This window comes from Pleurodeles waltl, chromosome 9, assembly GCF_031143425.1.
Source record: "Pleurodeles waltl isolate 20211129_DDA chromosome 9, aPleWal1.hap1.20221129, whole genome shotgun sequence".
Lineage (NCBI taxonomy): Eukaryota > Metazoa > Chordata > Amphibia > Caudata > Salamandridae > Pleurodeles > Pleurodeles waltl.
Window position 1 is genome coordinate 256,693,892 of NC_090448.1, and position 16,951 is coordinate 256,710,842.

The following is a 16,951-nucleotide window of genomic DNA, read 5'->3' on the forward strand; positions in this document are numbered from 1 at the left end:
TGCGACTGGCACCCCTCCTAGGTTGGGAGGCCATCCCCAGCAGTGTTTCTGCGGTCTTCCTTGTTCCGCGGCGGATGTCCTCCCACCTCTTGCGGCAGTGGGTGCCCCGTCTGTTGTGGACCCCCAAGTTCCGGACTTCCTTGGCGATGGCACGCCAAATCTCGATCTTCTGATGGGCGCTGACCTATTTGACATGTACAGGGTGGAAAGGAGGAAATCATCAATGACCTGCATGTTAGATGTGATTGGCCCCCCCCACCAACTTTGCCATATGGCACATGCTCTCATCTGTCAGGCGTTGCACTCCTCATTCGCCCCCCACCCCACCAACTTACATCCACCCCAATCCACACAGGCATAGCCCATTCCATGTGCACCCGGTGTACTCACTAGTTGGTCTGGAGGACCGTAGAGTAGCGCATACTGGGGGAAGACCCCATCCACGAGCTTGTCCAACTCTTCAGACGTGAAGGCAGGGGCCCTTTCCCCAGTTGCATCAGCCATTGTATCTTCCAGACCGAGGTCACAGCAGCACTTGCAGTATAGGTCCTCTCCTGTGGATGATCAGGTCTCGAGTGATTAATCAGATAGAAAATGGCGGTCACGCCCGCGGCGGTGCGTACCGCGGCGGTGCGTACCGCGACCGCCGGCGCACATCGTCATTGGCTCCTGAAACCCATAGGCTTCAATGTTAACCAATGCGGCTTTGCGCCGCGGTCTTCGACCGCCTACCGCCACGGTGTGCCCCACCAGCGCATTGACCTCACATCCCATTGTCCCACTTCACAGGTCAGGCAGCCGCCATTTCAAGGGCCTACATGGCTTAATTTTGACTGCGACACACAGGCCTAGGCCTTGCATTGCCACACATACACGCCTTTCAACCCATTGCCATTCTTTAACTGTGCAAGCTGTCTGTACGTACCTGTGGTTTGCCTGACTCTGTGCTCCATGTTGTCCTTCCTAGGCACCGTCCGCTGGGACTTGCGATGAGAAGGAGGAATCCTCGCGTGTACCGACCGCTGGTGGACCTGTCGACAATGGAAGAACGCCATATAATACTTCGATACAGACTTGACCGTGCCACTATCCATGAACTGTGTGCCCAGCTGGAGCCAGCCCTGATGTCCCCCATCCGCCAACCCACAGGGATTCCCCCTCTGGTGCAGGTTTTGTCAGTCCTCCATTTTTTGGCAACTGGGTCATTCCAGACCACAGTGGCCATGCCATCTGGAATGTCTCAGCCTATGTTTTCAAAGATTTTGAGCAGAGTGTTGTCTGCCCTGATGAAACTCATGCAGAGCTACATCATTTTCCCAGAGGAGGGTGACTTGCCTACAGTGAAGGGTGATTTCTAGGCCCTTGGACATATCCCCAACATCATTGGTGCCATTGATGGGACCCATGTGGCTTTGGTACCCCCAAAAGACGATGAGCAGGTGTACAGAAACAGAAAAAGTTATCATTCGATGAATGTCCAGGTGGTCTGTTTGGCTGACCAGTACATCTCCCATGTAAATGCCAAGTTCCCAGGGTCAGTGCATGACGCGTATGTGATGCGAAATAGCAGCATCCCCTATGTGATGGAGCAGCTACAGAGACAACGTGTGTGGCTAATAGGTGACTCTGGTTACCCCAACCTGCCTTGGCTACTGACCCCAGTAAGGAATCCCCGGACCAGGGCAGAGGAACGGTACAATGAGGCCCATGGGCGAACTAGGAGGATCATCGAAAGGACCTTTGGCCTCCTGAAGGCCAGGTTTAGGTGCCTGCATATGACTGGGGGATCCCTGATGTACTCACCAAAGAAGGTGTGCCACATCATCGTGGCCTGCTGTATGCTTCACAATCTGGCATTGCGACGTCAGGTTCCTTTCCTGCAGGAGGATGGTGCAGATGGTGGTGTTGAAGCAGCTGTGGAGCCTGCGGAGAGTGAAGAGGAGGAAGACTCAGAGGACGACACAGACAACAGGGACAGAGTAATAGAACAGTATTTCCAGTAGCACACAGGTAATAATCACCCATGCCATTTTACATTTCCTGAAAGCCTCCTGCATCTCAACTTTGTCGATTTCCCCCCAGACCTATAAACATGATGTTTGATTTTCCCTTCCCTTTTCTGTGCTGTATGAGCCACTGCGTGACCTCGGCTTGGTTGGCCCATGGACTAATGCTAAGTTACCTCGGTATGTGTAATTCACAATGTTAATAATACGTAATTGATATGTAATGTGTCATACATTTGTAAATAAGACAGGCTGAGTCCTGATTGATTTCAGTGCAATGTGTGATTTATTATTAGTGCATAGATATTGGTACATGATAGTGAAACAGTGATGGGTGGGGGTGGAGTAATGTCCATGGCGGAGTCCAGTTCTCAGTCTCACAGGTGCATTGTCCATATGCCTGTGGCAGGATGGAGCAGGGGCAGTTCAAGGTTTGACAGGGTGGCAATGTGGAACAGTGGGAGGACTTCAGGGGGTATGTGATGCTGGCGGGGGACTTGACATCCTACTCTGTCGTTTTTTTTTATCTCAGGCTCCTTTTGCGGGGCGGTTGTTGTTCAGCAGGAGGTGGGGTTCTGGTGGGCTGTCGTTGTGGTGGGGCCTCCTGTCCACTAGCGCCGGCGGAGGTGGTAGGCTGTTCCTGTTCCTGGCTAGTGACAGGGGCCCTGTGTGATGCCACATGGTCCAGAAACGTGTCCTCTATACGGTTCAGGGCCTGGACTATGCTCCCCATAGCGGTTGAGATGTTGCTGAGTTGGTCGCTGAACCCCATGTAGCGTTGCTCCTGCTGTGCCTGGATCTCCTGGAACCTGGCCAGTACCGTTGCCATCGTCTCTTGTGAGTGGTGGTAGGCTGCCATGATGGTGGTGAGGGCCTCTTGGAGAGTGGGTTCCCTGGGCCTCTCCTCCCCCCCCCCCTGTCGCACAGCAGCCCTCCGAGTTGCCCTGTTTCCCTGGGACTCTGTCCCCTGGACGGTGTGCCCACTCCCACTGCCCCCAGGTCCCTGTTGTTGTTGGGTTGGTGGGTTACCCTGGGGGCCCTGTAGTGGTAGACACACCGCTGCTTGACCTGTCCTAGAGACAGAGGCATGGGCCCGCTGGGTGGGAGCTGTGCTGTTGTTCCCAGAGGGGGTTGGGTCTGCAGTGGCCTGTGTCTGGGTGAGGGGAACCGACTGCCCAGAGGTCCCCGATGGTCCAGGCTGGTCGTCAGGTTCCAGGTCGACAGAGCTGCTGTCATCACTAGGGGCCTGTTCCGGGGGTGGGATGGACATTTCTGGTCCCTCCTGACCGGTGTGTTGTCGTTCGGGTCCTGCATGGGGTAAGAGGGTATGGTTATTGTTTCTGTGTGTGCATTAGCTTGCGTTTTATGGGTGTCCTTGTCCCCCAGTGCTGGCATTCCCTTGGGGGAGGTTTGGTGAGGGTGTTTTGTGGGGGGGGGTGATGGGTATGTGCAGTGGTCATGCTTAGGTGATGGGTGTCCATAGTTTGGGGGTGGCATGCAGGGTTTGGTGTTGGGTGGGTTGTGCTGGGGAGACATTCTCAGGGAGGATGTGTGCTGGGGGGTTGGGGGTGAGGGTGGGGGTTAGCATGCTGGGGGGGGGGTGAAGTGGTTGGCCTTGTACTTACCAGAGTCCATTCCTCCGTGTACTCCAGCGAGGCCATCAGGATGCAGGATGTTGAGTACCTCTTGCTCCCATGTTGTGAATTCGGGTGGAGTGGGTGGGGGTCCCCCGCCAGTCTTCTGCACTGCGATGTTGTGTCGCGAGACCATCGAGCGCACCTTCCCCCGTAGGTCGTTCCATCGTTTGCGGATGTCCTCTCGATTTCTGGGATGCTGTCCCACCGCGTTGACCCTGTCCACGATCCGCTGCCAGAGCTCCGCCTTCCTTGCTATGGTGGTGTGCTGGACCTGTGAGCCGAAGAGCTGGGGTTCCACTCTTATGATCTCCTCCACCATGACCCGGAGTTCTTGATCCGAAAAGCGTGGGTGCCTTTGTGGTGCCATGGGGTGGTGTGTATGAGGTGTGGGGTGGTGTATGTGATGATGTGTGTGTTGGTGTGTGGTGCTTTGTGCTTCTATGTGGTGTGTGTGATGTTGCGGTGTGCCTCTGTGTGTCTGGCTCTCTATTCTCTGATGTGTCTCTCTCTCTCCTTCGTCTCTGGTTTTTGTTGGTAGGGGTTTGTGGGTGATGTGGGTGTGTGTTTTATATGGTATTGGATGTGTGGGAGTGGTGTGTGTATGTGTTTCAGGTGTGTGCCTTTCAAATTGTCCAATGTGGTAGGGGTTTGTAAAGGTGTGTGTATTTTGATCGCAGCGGTGTGTACCGCCAATGGAATACCGCGGTTGAATGACCGCCGCGTCGATTTGCGGGTCATAATGGGATGGGCGTATTTCTGTTGGCATGGCGGTGGAGGTTTGGTCTTCTCCAGTTTACCGCTGGCCGCTGATGTGGCGGACTGCAGTGGAGGGCGGATTTTCAGAGGTTTTGCAGTTGTGGGTCAGAATGTCCGTGGCGGCTGACCGCGGCCGCGGCGGTATTGTGGCGGCCTTCTGACCGGCGGTAAGCGGCTTTTACCGCCGAGGTCAGAATGACCCCCTATATTCTGAGGACTATAGGTTTTGACAATTTAGTCCCTATAAATTCGATCTGTTATTTGAGAGTGACTTGTCAGTATTCTTTAATGCTGTGAACCATATTCTGAAGACAGGAGTCAATCTGTAAATTGTTTCTTCAGGAAAGTTTGGTGATAAAGTACAAGGTAAGGAGGCAAAAATCATTAGCACAGCTTAATTAATTTGATGGCATTTCAGCGTAGCACTAATGAATTTTGGTAACGCCATCATAGAGAACTCAAATGCATGCTCCAAATCTTACGGTCCACCTTGGTTTCTAACACTTTGTTATGCAGAGTGTGCATGAGATGATGTACTAGAATTTCTAAGGCAAGCAAATTGTAATGTTAACAATATAAATTTCAAGACTGCAAGAGAACTTTGCTATTTTGGATCCAGCTAATTTATGTAGGTATTTTAATCACAAGTTTTAAGCAATACTGACTATTATATGTAATAAAAACAAATGCTCCTCTTGGAGAAGTTACAGATTTTTTTGGCAAAAAGAATACCAAGCAAGAGGTGCTCCTCATATACAAATGCTCTTATGGATAAAGGATGCAGCAAAATGTAGAACTACTTCTGATGAGCGTGTACTGTCTTTCATAGATCAGTATGTTACATGCACCATCCCAGATGAGAATAATAATAAAACCCTACAACAGCAAGTTCTACGCTTGCAAACATATAGATGTGACAAGTATTGCCATCAAAGATACAGATGTACAGGAAAGTTTTATGCAAGGTGTCATTTTGGATTTCCAAGGCCTATCATTTTCAGAAGAAGAGTGAAACGCCTTTTCTCTGTAGTCAGGCATGCACTGACACAACAATCACCAAAATATACATATAATCTAAAAAAATCAGAGACCTCCAAATATAATAATGATTATAATCCTGTCATTTTGAAATTATGGTATACATTTATGGATGTACAATTTGTTGTAGACAATTCCATTGCTGTTGCTCACTATGTCACTTCATACATCACAAGAACAGAGATGAAGGAACCATGGGAAGAGATTTCTGCAGAAAAATATCTGTTGAAGAAATTATACAGTTTCAGCTTGAGAATGCTCTTGCTTGAGGAGATAAGCTGATTAGGGTGCCATGACACATTGAGCTCATCTAGTTTGTTCTCAAAGTCTAGAGGAATTGTTTTAGGCTAGGTCTTGCCAACACGCAAAACAGAGTCTAGAAATCTTTCCCAGAAATTCAGTACCTAGCACCTCAAAAATATGTGTCTTTACGAAATTCTGCGGCACTATAGGTACAAAAAGTATGTTTTGGAAAACATTGGTGAAGGAAAATATGGTCTTGCTGGTTGAGACAACTGTTTGATTTGGCACCCAAAAGGTAACGTACTAAACAAGAGAAATCGTACTTGTCAAACTGCTGAGAAAAAATAATTTTTCTACTTAGCACTTCTCCATCTATTCAAACTTTGGCATTCTGAAACAGAGTTACCTTGACAGTATGACTGCTATGAAGACTCTTCCAATGCTCTAAAAGACAGCATTCCATGTCCAATATCACCCAACTACCAGAAAATGTTAAATGAAGAAATTGAACAATAGGAAACAATTGTGTTAGATCTGACTGCCTTAGGGTGGTCATCCCCCAACTTTTTGCCTGCCTTCCTCCACTTTTCTGACAATGTTTTTGCTGGTTTTATACTCTGCTCACTTTACCACTGCTAATCAGTACTAAAGTGCATGTGCTCTCTCCCTTAAACATGGTAACATTGGTTCATTCCCAATTGGCGTATTTGATTTACTTGTAAGTCCCCAGTAAAGTCCACTGCCTGTGTCCAGGGCCTGTAAATCAAATGCTACTGGTGGGGCTGCAGCACTGATTGTGCCACACACATAAGTAGCCCTTTAACTATTTCTCAGGCCTGCCATTGCAAGGCCTGGGTGTGCAGTTTCACTACCAAATTGACTTGGCATTTAAAAGTACATGCCAAGCCTTAACCTCCCCTTTCTCTACGTATAGGTCACCCCTAAGGTAGGCCCTGGATAGCCCATAGGGCAGGGTGCTATGTAGGTAAGAGGCAGGACAAATGCCTGTCTGTTTTATATGTCCTGGTAGTGGAAAACTCCTAAATGTGTTTTCCACTAGTGTGAGGCCTGATACTTTCATAGGCTAACATTAGGGCTACCCTCATGTACTGTCTGAGTGGTCTATTCTGAACAGAAAGGGATAAATATGGCCAGAATGGTGATAGAAAATCCTGCTTATTAGTGAGGTTGGATTTTATATTACTATTTTAGAAATGCCACTTTTAGAAAGTGAGCATTTTTCTGCAGTTAAAATCCATCTGTACCTTACAGCCTGTCTCCAATCCATGTTTGGGTTGGGCTGGTTGACAGCTCCCTTGTGCATTTCACCCAGACAACCACAAACATAGGATACTCAGGCACACCTGCACTCATCTGCATACTGAATGGGCCATCCTGGGTCGGAAGGGTAGAGGGGCCTGACACTGACATTTCAAAGGCTAGTGGCCCGCCATCTCACAATGGACTGCCAAACCCCCTACTAGGATCCTGGCAGACAGACCTGTATTGAAAGGGGACCTTGTGCACTTCAAACCACTCTTTGAAGTCTCCACCACTTCAATGCATTTTTGGGTATATAAACTGGGGCCCTGACCTGACCAAATTAGACACTTCTTGACCAGAACCTGCAACCTGTCAAGAGGATCTGCCTGGCTGCCCAAAGGACTCACCCTGACTTCTTTGCTGTGAAGGACTGCTGCCTTGCTTTTGCCCTGCTACCTCGCTGTCCTCTGACTTTGCTGAGAAGTGCTTTCCAAGGGCTTGGATTGTGCTAGCCTCCTGTTTCCAGTTTCAGGGCATAAAAGACTTCCTGTCTTCAAGGAAAATCCTTGTGCGACAAATATGAACCCACAGCCTGCCTGAACCGACGCATAGACCGCCCAGTGACGAGAAAAGCGCCACAACGACACAGTCCAACTTCCCAAGGGAGATCAATGCAGCACCTGCATTGCGACTGGAACTGCAACACACAGCCCTATCGGATCCACGCACAGCTGAGCCGGAACGATGCAGCCTGACTTCCTGAGTGAAGAATCGACACAGCGCCTGCCTTGTGACAGAAACTCTGATGCCTTGCCCACTGGATTGACGCAGCACCTGCAACTCTGTCCCATGTGCCCAGGATTTCCACATATTGTCCCTGGGCATCAAAAGAACCCCACATCGCAGTGAGGACCCAAGACTGTGTGCAGGAAATTGACGGAAAGCCCTTGCAGCGTGGGAAGAAACGATGCATCTTCTGTGCGGTGTCTGGGAATCCGACGCACACCTTTTTTTATGCACATCTCCTCCTCTGCAGCCTCCGTGCGTGTAATTTACACACAAACTAGGTAATTTGTGCACTTAAGAAACAATTGATGATTTTTTAAAGACTTAAGACTCTTCTTAACATTGCAAAAGTGTTATTTCGATTTGCTTATCAAATCTTGATTGTTTTGACCTTAATTTAATCAGATAAATATCTTATATTTTTCTAAACTTGTGTGGTGTATTTTTGCGGTGTTTTCACTGTGTTATTGCATGATTTATAGCACAAATACTTTGCACATTACCTTCTAGGTTACGCCTGACTGCTCAGTGCCAATTCTACCCGAGGGTCGGCACAGGATAATTTGGATTGTGTCTGACTAAGATTGTGGTCCCTACTTGCCAAGGGTGTATACGTCTGCCAACTAGAGTCCCTATTTCTAAACAATTGCTACTGAAATAGCAAAGGATAGTTTACAAAGCAGCCAGAATTCTGGACCTCTCAGTCAAGATCCTCTTGGGGGGCCCATAATCAAAAATGAATCTGTCATAGCAATGAATGAGGTGTGGACAGCAATACAACAAGCAAAAGAAGAAAATGTTGACTTGGAACAGTTGGTAGAACAACTCAATGAAGAGCAGAAATAAATATATGTAAGTTAAAGAAAAAATAGAAGATGGATTCCTCCACGAAAACAATCAATGTAAATGTTCAAATTTTAATCCAACTCTTTTGCATGTCAGCGGACAAGTTGGCACTGGAAAACATTTTTTAATACAAGTTCTAACAACTTACCTGCAAAAGACTACAGACTTCATTTTATTATTTGTAGTAACATCCCCTACAGGATTGGCAGCACACAACATCAAAAGAATTACCTTACATCCCTACCTATGCTCCCTGTTTAACACAATAATAAACTGGAGTACCGAAAGCTATCTGGAGAAGGGTGTCATGAAGTTTCAAGAGTCTTGAAGAAATTGAAACTTTTAATCATCGATTTGGTGAGCATGGTCTCAAACTTAATGCTTGCCTTTGTACATTTAAGAATGCAACAGATATTGAAGACAGAGTATGATGTTCTTCTTGGGGGAAAGCATTGTTTTTTGTGATTTATTACACCTCACCCCTATAACGGAATAGCCTGTTTTGAAGGCACTCTTAAATGAAAAAAATCGTAATTCTTAAGGAAGTATTGGAAATGTTATCATTTGGTTGAAATTCCAATACAAAGAACTAATTCTAAACATACATCAGGCATCTGATATGCAATATGGAAATATTTGGAAGGATATTAGAGTAGGAATATTGTCAAAAACAAGAAAACCTTGCTTGAAAACCCAAATCCTAAAGAACATATTTCCTTCCAAAACATCTGTAGCACAGCTAATGTTTGCTTTTATTCAACAAGAGAAATCCATTGTGTGCCTAATGCCTACTCTTCAAGAATGTACCTCTTTCAATGAATAATAACTACAAATGGAGAAAATACAAATATTGGATTTGATATCAACTGATAAAATAGAACACCAAGGAGTCACAATACTGTTTAATTAAAAACTACAACCAAAACTCAATTGTTTGGAAAAGTCTGTTTCCAAAACTGCAGGATTAGAAAAGTGTTTAGGTGCTTGTTAGAAATGTAGAGGGATTTTGCGACATGATTTAAATGTTGAAGAAGGATTAGTTAATAGAGCTATGGGTAAAATAATAGATTTCATTTTGTAACCAAACCGAAATGAGGTTCAATACCTAGCAATTAAATTTGGTTCTCAAACCTGTCTGGAGTCAACTGCTATGCCAATGTGGTTCTCGAAGCACTATTCTCCATACCTCCTTTAGTGTATGCTATTAAACAGAAACAAATGACTCTTTACCTTGTTAGAATGCTTGAGCAGTGATAGAACAAAAACAAATTCTGCATCTTGAAGATCTGTGCACTGGATTGGTACACCTCACTCAAAAGACTCAAGATTATGCACAAGAATTATTGATGGTCTTACTTTGAATCTTAGAGAAGAGCTAGTACCTATTGATAACCTATTTGGACTAAGTTACTCATGGCAGCATGACTGTAAAAATTGTTCCTTTTCTTCAAAAATAGAAATAGATTCAAAATGATTTAGCTCTACCAACCTGTAAAACTCTCAGTTTTGACACATTGTTCTACCACAGATTACTACCTGCATAAAATGCAAATCAGATCTGCATCAACTTTGAACATAATAAGAACTGGCAAGTATATCTTCTTAAGGCTACAGCATTACAGTACAAATGGAACTAAATTATAAACTCAAATTGCAAATTTTAAAGCCGGACAAATCTCTGTTTCTGGAAAAAACACATACCTGTACAGACATTGTTTTTTAAGGACTGAATGTAACATCTGGACACTACACCATCTATTTAAAAAATAAAACTGGATTGACAGAGTGTAATGGTAGCAACCTCACATTCAAACAGAGATTACCCAAGAAACTGCCAAAATCTTACCTTCTGTTTCTTAACCCAAAGTTCTAACAAGGATTACTAGTTAGAAAATGGAATACTACACCTCTCGGAATTCTAAAACAACAAGTTAGGACATCATATGGCCTACCACTGGTGATGTCATTGTAACTGATTTCAAATTTTCAAATAGAGTTACTGTTGCAAGCAAACAACAGACATAGAACTAAATTGTAAACACAGATAACAAACTACAAACCTGGATAAAGGTCTACTGAAGAGAAAATGTAATACTGCTAAACTTCTATTTCAAGACTACCTGGAAAACTATAAAATAATAACAACACTGATATAGTCTACTCTTGAATAGACTACCATATTTTATGACATCATGCGGCCTATCAAGGGTCATGCTTTTATATGCGTTTTCACCTACCATTATGATTCATACACATTAACAATATTAAAAACTATAATATAATACATATTATTTACATGTTACATAAGTACATCCTATGTACTTATGTTTTTTTACAGTCCATATGACTTTCCCTCCAACTCTTCACTGATGAGTATCTGCACACAATTTATTTATAGTACAAAAGTATGGAAGCTGAGAACAGCAAAAAAGCGGAACATGAGAGGCTTTAGTAATACACATAATTGTATAAAATGATATAAACGTCTTGTGTTTTGTTATTAACAATAACTTTTTTTTATTACAGATTGTGAAGCTTTAATATATAAAATAGTAATGTGAAACATTAACTTTGCAGTAATGTAGATAACTTATTTCCTCTTGCTCCATTTTTACATCATCCATATATATACTTTGAACAGATAGTTAATGATACTACAACACCAATACAGACCAATTAAAACACACCCTAGCATACACAAATGCATACACTGTCACACCGAAGCACACACTGATGCATACAGTAAAAGACCCAGGCACACAATGATACATACACTGACACACCTAGGCACACACAAATGCATATACTGACACACCCAGGAGCACACTTATGCATACACTGATACATCCAGACACACTCATACAGTGACATACCCAGACACACACTGATGGATACTTTAAGATACCCAATGACATACTGATGCATTCCCCAACACACCCTGACACACTCTGACATATACACTAACACACCCAGATGCACACTGATGCATATATTGACACACCTGTTCTCACACTAATACATACACTAACATACCTACATGCACACCCGTCCATATGTTAACACACCCATTCACAAACTCAAACATATGCTGACACATTCAATCAAACACTCATATGTACAGAGAGACCCAAACACTCACTGATATGTACACAGACATACCCAGGCACACAATAATGCTCCCAGGGCCACACCCAAGGACACACTAATGCATGCACTAACGTACCCACAAACACAATGATGCATGCACTAACAAACCCAGACACAAAACAAATACACTAACACAGCCAACCACACACTGCTGCATGTACTAACATACTCAGACATACACTGATAACTATGCTCACACTCCCAGGCACACACTGATGCATGCACTAACACACCCAAACACCCATTGGAACATACACTGACGCACCATGACACACTCCGATACTTAAACTAACACACATAGGTGGTCATTACAACATTGGCGGTAAAAGCCACTTACCGCCGTGCAGAAGACCGCCAATACAACGCGGCGGCGGCGGGAGACCGCCACAGCTATTATGACACACATCACGGAATCCGCCGAAATTCAGACACCCACACAAGTCCGCCACACCAAAGGTCAGTAATAAATATGCGGAAACAAATCCTCCACCTCCACGCCAACAGAAACACGCCCATGCTTTTACGACCCACGAATCCACGCAGCGGTCTTTCAACTGCGGTATTCCATTGGCGGTACACACCGCTGCGCTCAAAATACACACACATCTCCAAAACACAGCCACATTGGACAATTCCAAATACACACACCTGATACACATACACGCACCACTCCCACACACCCAACACAATATAAAACACACACCCACATCACCCACAAACCCCTACGACCACAAATTAGAGACGAAGGCCAGAGAGAGACAGCACAGAATAGATAACACCATCACACAGAGGCACACTACACCATCACCCACACAACATCCACGCACAAGACACCACATACCACTACACTCACCACACTCATCAACACATACACCACCCCACACATCACACACACCACCCCATGTCACGCCAAAGACACCCCCGCTTCTCCGAGGAGGAGCTCAGGGTCATTAGAGCCATAGCTATTTGGCTCACAGGTACAGTACACATCCATAGCCAGGAAGATGGAGCTATGGCAAAGAATAGTCGACAGGGTCAACGCTGTGGGACAGCACCCAAGAAATAGGGAGGACACCAGGAAGAGGTGGTACAACCTACGGGGGAAGGTGCGTTCCACGGTATCCAGGCACCACATCGCGGTACAGCGGACTGGCGGCGGACCCCCACCTCCTCCCCCACAACTAACAACATGGGAGGAGAAAGTCTTGTCCATCTTGCATCCTGAGGGCCTCGCAGGAGTCGTTGGAGGAACGGACACTGGTAAGTCAAATCTTCACTATCATATCCCCCACCCTACCTGCATGCTATCACACACCCCCACCCTCACACCCTCCCCTATCACCCTAACTCCTCACTAATCTACCCATAACACCAACCACCCATCCCAACCCCAAGACCTGCATGACACAACTAAGCATGGACACCCATCACTAAAGCATGCCCACTGCACAGACCCACAACACCCCCCAACCATCACCACACAAGCCCCCACACAGGAATGCCTGCACTGGGGTTCACGCACACCCAACCATTGCACACCATGAAACACACACATGCAATAATCATGTACTTATACCCCTGCAGGAACCCGAAGGAACGTCACCACACCAGAGGGTCCAGACAACACCACTCCACCCCCAGAAGAGGCCCACAGTGACGACAGCAGCTCTGCCCTACTGGATCTTGATGACCAGCCCGGACCATTGTGGGCCTCAGGAAAGTCAGTTCCCCTTGCCCAGCCACAGCCCAACACTGAGCTTCCACCCTCTGGGAACACCAGCACAGCACCCACCCAGCGGGCCCATACCTCCCTACCCAGGACAGGTCAATCAGCGGTGTGTCCACCACTACAGGGCACCCAGGGTAACCCACCACCCCAACAACAACAGGGACCTGGGGGCAGTGGTAGTGGGCACAAGGTCCAGGGGACGGAGGCACAGGAACACCGGGGAACTGGGAGGGCTGCTGTGCGACAGAGGGAGGACAGGCCAATGGAACCCACTCTCCACGAGGCCCTATCCTCCATCATGGGAGCATACCACCACTCCCAGGAGACGATGGCAATGGTCCTGGACAAGTTGCAGGAGACCCTGCGTCTGCAGGAGGAGCAGTATTTGGGGTTCAGGGAGGAGCTCAGGACCATCGCCTCCTCCCTGGGCACCATCGTAGGGGTGCCGCCGGACATTCTAAAGACCTTGAGGGACACCGTGGCACTCCAAGGGGCCCCTGACACTAGCCAGGACGATGAAATGCCCACCACCTCCGCCGGCGCTAGTGGACAGGACGCCCCGCCACAGGACCACCACACCAGCACCCCAACCCTGCAGACGGACAACTACCACGAAAGCGGGCCCTGAGATCCAGGAACAGGACAGAGCAAGATGACAAGACCCCCACCAGGAAATAAGACCACCCTGATTGTCCCCCCACTGTACGACTTTGTTACCCTGTCCAGATTGGAACTGCCCCAGCTCCACTTCCAATGGCCAGATGTGCAATGTACCTGTGAGACTAATAGACAGGACTCTGCCATGGACATTCTTCCACCATGACCTCTCCCCATTTCACAACCCCCCTATATTTTTATGCACTTCAATAAACACCCTTGAAACCTCAATAATATTGGAGTCAGTCAATGATTGTGAACTTTGTATTGTCAATTACAGTGTTAAAAAAGGTTACCCATTGGAAGGTCAACATACCAATGTCACACATCACAAGCCTTTCAAGGGTGCAAGCTGTTGACACGTAGGTGAGCACATTACTGAAACTTAAATGGAAGGGGACAACTCAGTTACCAAATAGGGAGTGAAATGTAGGTAGAGGATAGAGGTAGACGTGTGAAATGTAATATAATGTGAAACATGAAATTGTACTCACCTGTGTCACATTGAAAATATTGCTGTATGACTGACTCCCTGTTGTCGTTTTCATCTTCATCAGCTTCCTCCTCATCACTGTCCAAAGGCTCCACAGGCTCACCCGCTGCAACAACACCGTCATCTGGATCATCCTCCTGCAGAAAAGGCACCTGGCGTCACAATGCCAAGTTATGGAGCATGGAGCAGGCGATGATGATGTCGCACACCTTCTTCGGTGAGTAGAATAGGGACCCACCTGTCATATGGAGGCACCTGAACCTGGCCTTCAGGAGGCCGAAGGTATGCTCGATCACCCTCCTAGTCCGCCCATGGGCCTCATTGTACTGTTACTCTGCCCTGGTCCTGGGATTCCTCACTGGGGTCAGTAGCCAGGACAGGTTGGGGTAACCAGAGTCCCCCAATAGCCATACACGGTGTCTCTGGAGTTCACCCATCATATCAGGGATGCTGCTATTCCGCAGGATGTAGGCGTCATGCACTGAGCCAGGGAACATTGCATTTACCTGCGAGATGTACTGGTCTGCCAAACAGACCATCTGGACATTCATGGAATGATAACTCTTCCGGTTCCTGTACACCTGTTCATTCCTGCGGGGGGACCAGAGCTACATGGGTCCCATCAATGGCACCTATGACGTTGGGGATATGTCCAAGGGCATAGAAGTCACCTTTCACTGTAGGCAAATCCGCCACCTCAGGGAAAATGATGTATCTCCTTACGTGTTTCAGCAGGGCAGACAACACTCTGAACAACACGTTGGAAAACATAGGCTGGGACATCCCTGATGCCATGGCCACTGTTGTCTGAAAAGACCCAGAAATGGAGCACTGACAGCACCTGCACTAGAGGGGGGATTCCAGTCGGATGGCGGATTGCTGACATCAGGTCAGGCTCCAACTGGGTACATCGTTCCCGGATTGTGGCACGGTCAAACCGGTAGGTCACGATGACATGTCGCTCTTCCATTGTCAACAGGTCCACCAGCGGTCGGCACACCGGCGGATTCCGCCATCTTCCAATATGTCCCAACTGATGGTGCCTAAGAAGGGCAACAGCGAAAAAACTGTCAGCATTCCTCCAGGTATGTACCCACAGTCACACACAAGACTACACCAGACAATTAACCCATCCGGGAAAGGTTTTGAGTGTAGGCCTCAGTATGTGTGACGCAGTAGTAATTGAAGCCATGTGGGCCCCTGAAATGGCGGCTGCCTGACCTCTAAACTGGGACAATGGAATTGTGGGGAACTGCGCTGGCATTGGATACCGTCGTGGTAGGCGGTCGTAGAGCGCGGCGCAATGCTGCATTGGTTAGCATTTGATCGTATGAGTCCCAGGAGCCAATGAACAGGTGCGCTGGCGGTGATGATGCGCACCGCCGCGGACGTCACCGCCGCGGACGTCACCACCATTTTCTATCTCTTCAATCACTAGATACCTGACCTTCGACAGGAGAGGACCTACACTGCTAGTGCTGCTGTGACCTCGGTCTGGAAGTGACGATGGCTGCTGCGTCTGGGGAAAGGGCCCCTGCCTTCACTGCACAGGAGTTGGAGAAACTTGTGGATGGGGTCCTCCCCCAGTATACGCTACTCTACGGTCCTCCAGACCAACAGGTTAGTACACAGGGAGCACGTTGTATGGGCTAGGCCTGGGTGGACAGGGCTGGGTGGATGAGGGAAGGGGCAGAGCACATAGAACAGTCATGCATGGGGATGAATGGGCCACAGGGATAGAGTTTGGAGGGGGGCAATTACGACGGTGCTGTAGGTAATGACTGTTCCTCTTTCCTTGTGCATGTCATGTAGGTCAGCGCCAACCAGAAGAGGGACATTTGGCGTGCCATCGCCAAGAAAGTCCGGACCCTGGGGGCCCACCAGAGACGGGACACCCACTGCCGGAAGAGATGGGAGGACATTCGCCGCTGCAGCAAGAAGATGGCGGAGGCTCAGCTGGGGATGGCCTCCCAACGTGGGAGGGGTGCCCGTCGCACCATGACCCCCCTGATGTTCCGGATCCTGACGGTGGCCTACCCGGAGTTGGATGGGCGCTTAAGGACATCACAGCAGACACAAGGGGGTGAGTACAACCTCATCCTATGGACTTTGCGTGCAGTGGAGCTGTCTGGGTGGGGGTGGTGGGCTGTGGGTGTCCCTAGGCTAGGGCGAGTTAGGTAGGCAAGGCCCCTCCGTTATGTAGGCCATGTGGCACTCTACCCCAGCTAAAAAAAAAGGCAAATTGATGTATAGTTGCCCCTTTGCCATCCATGTGGGCAGATTTCTACCATTGCCATGTAGGCCATATCCCAGAAATTGCATGTGCAGAGGGCAGGAGCACGGCGTAATG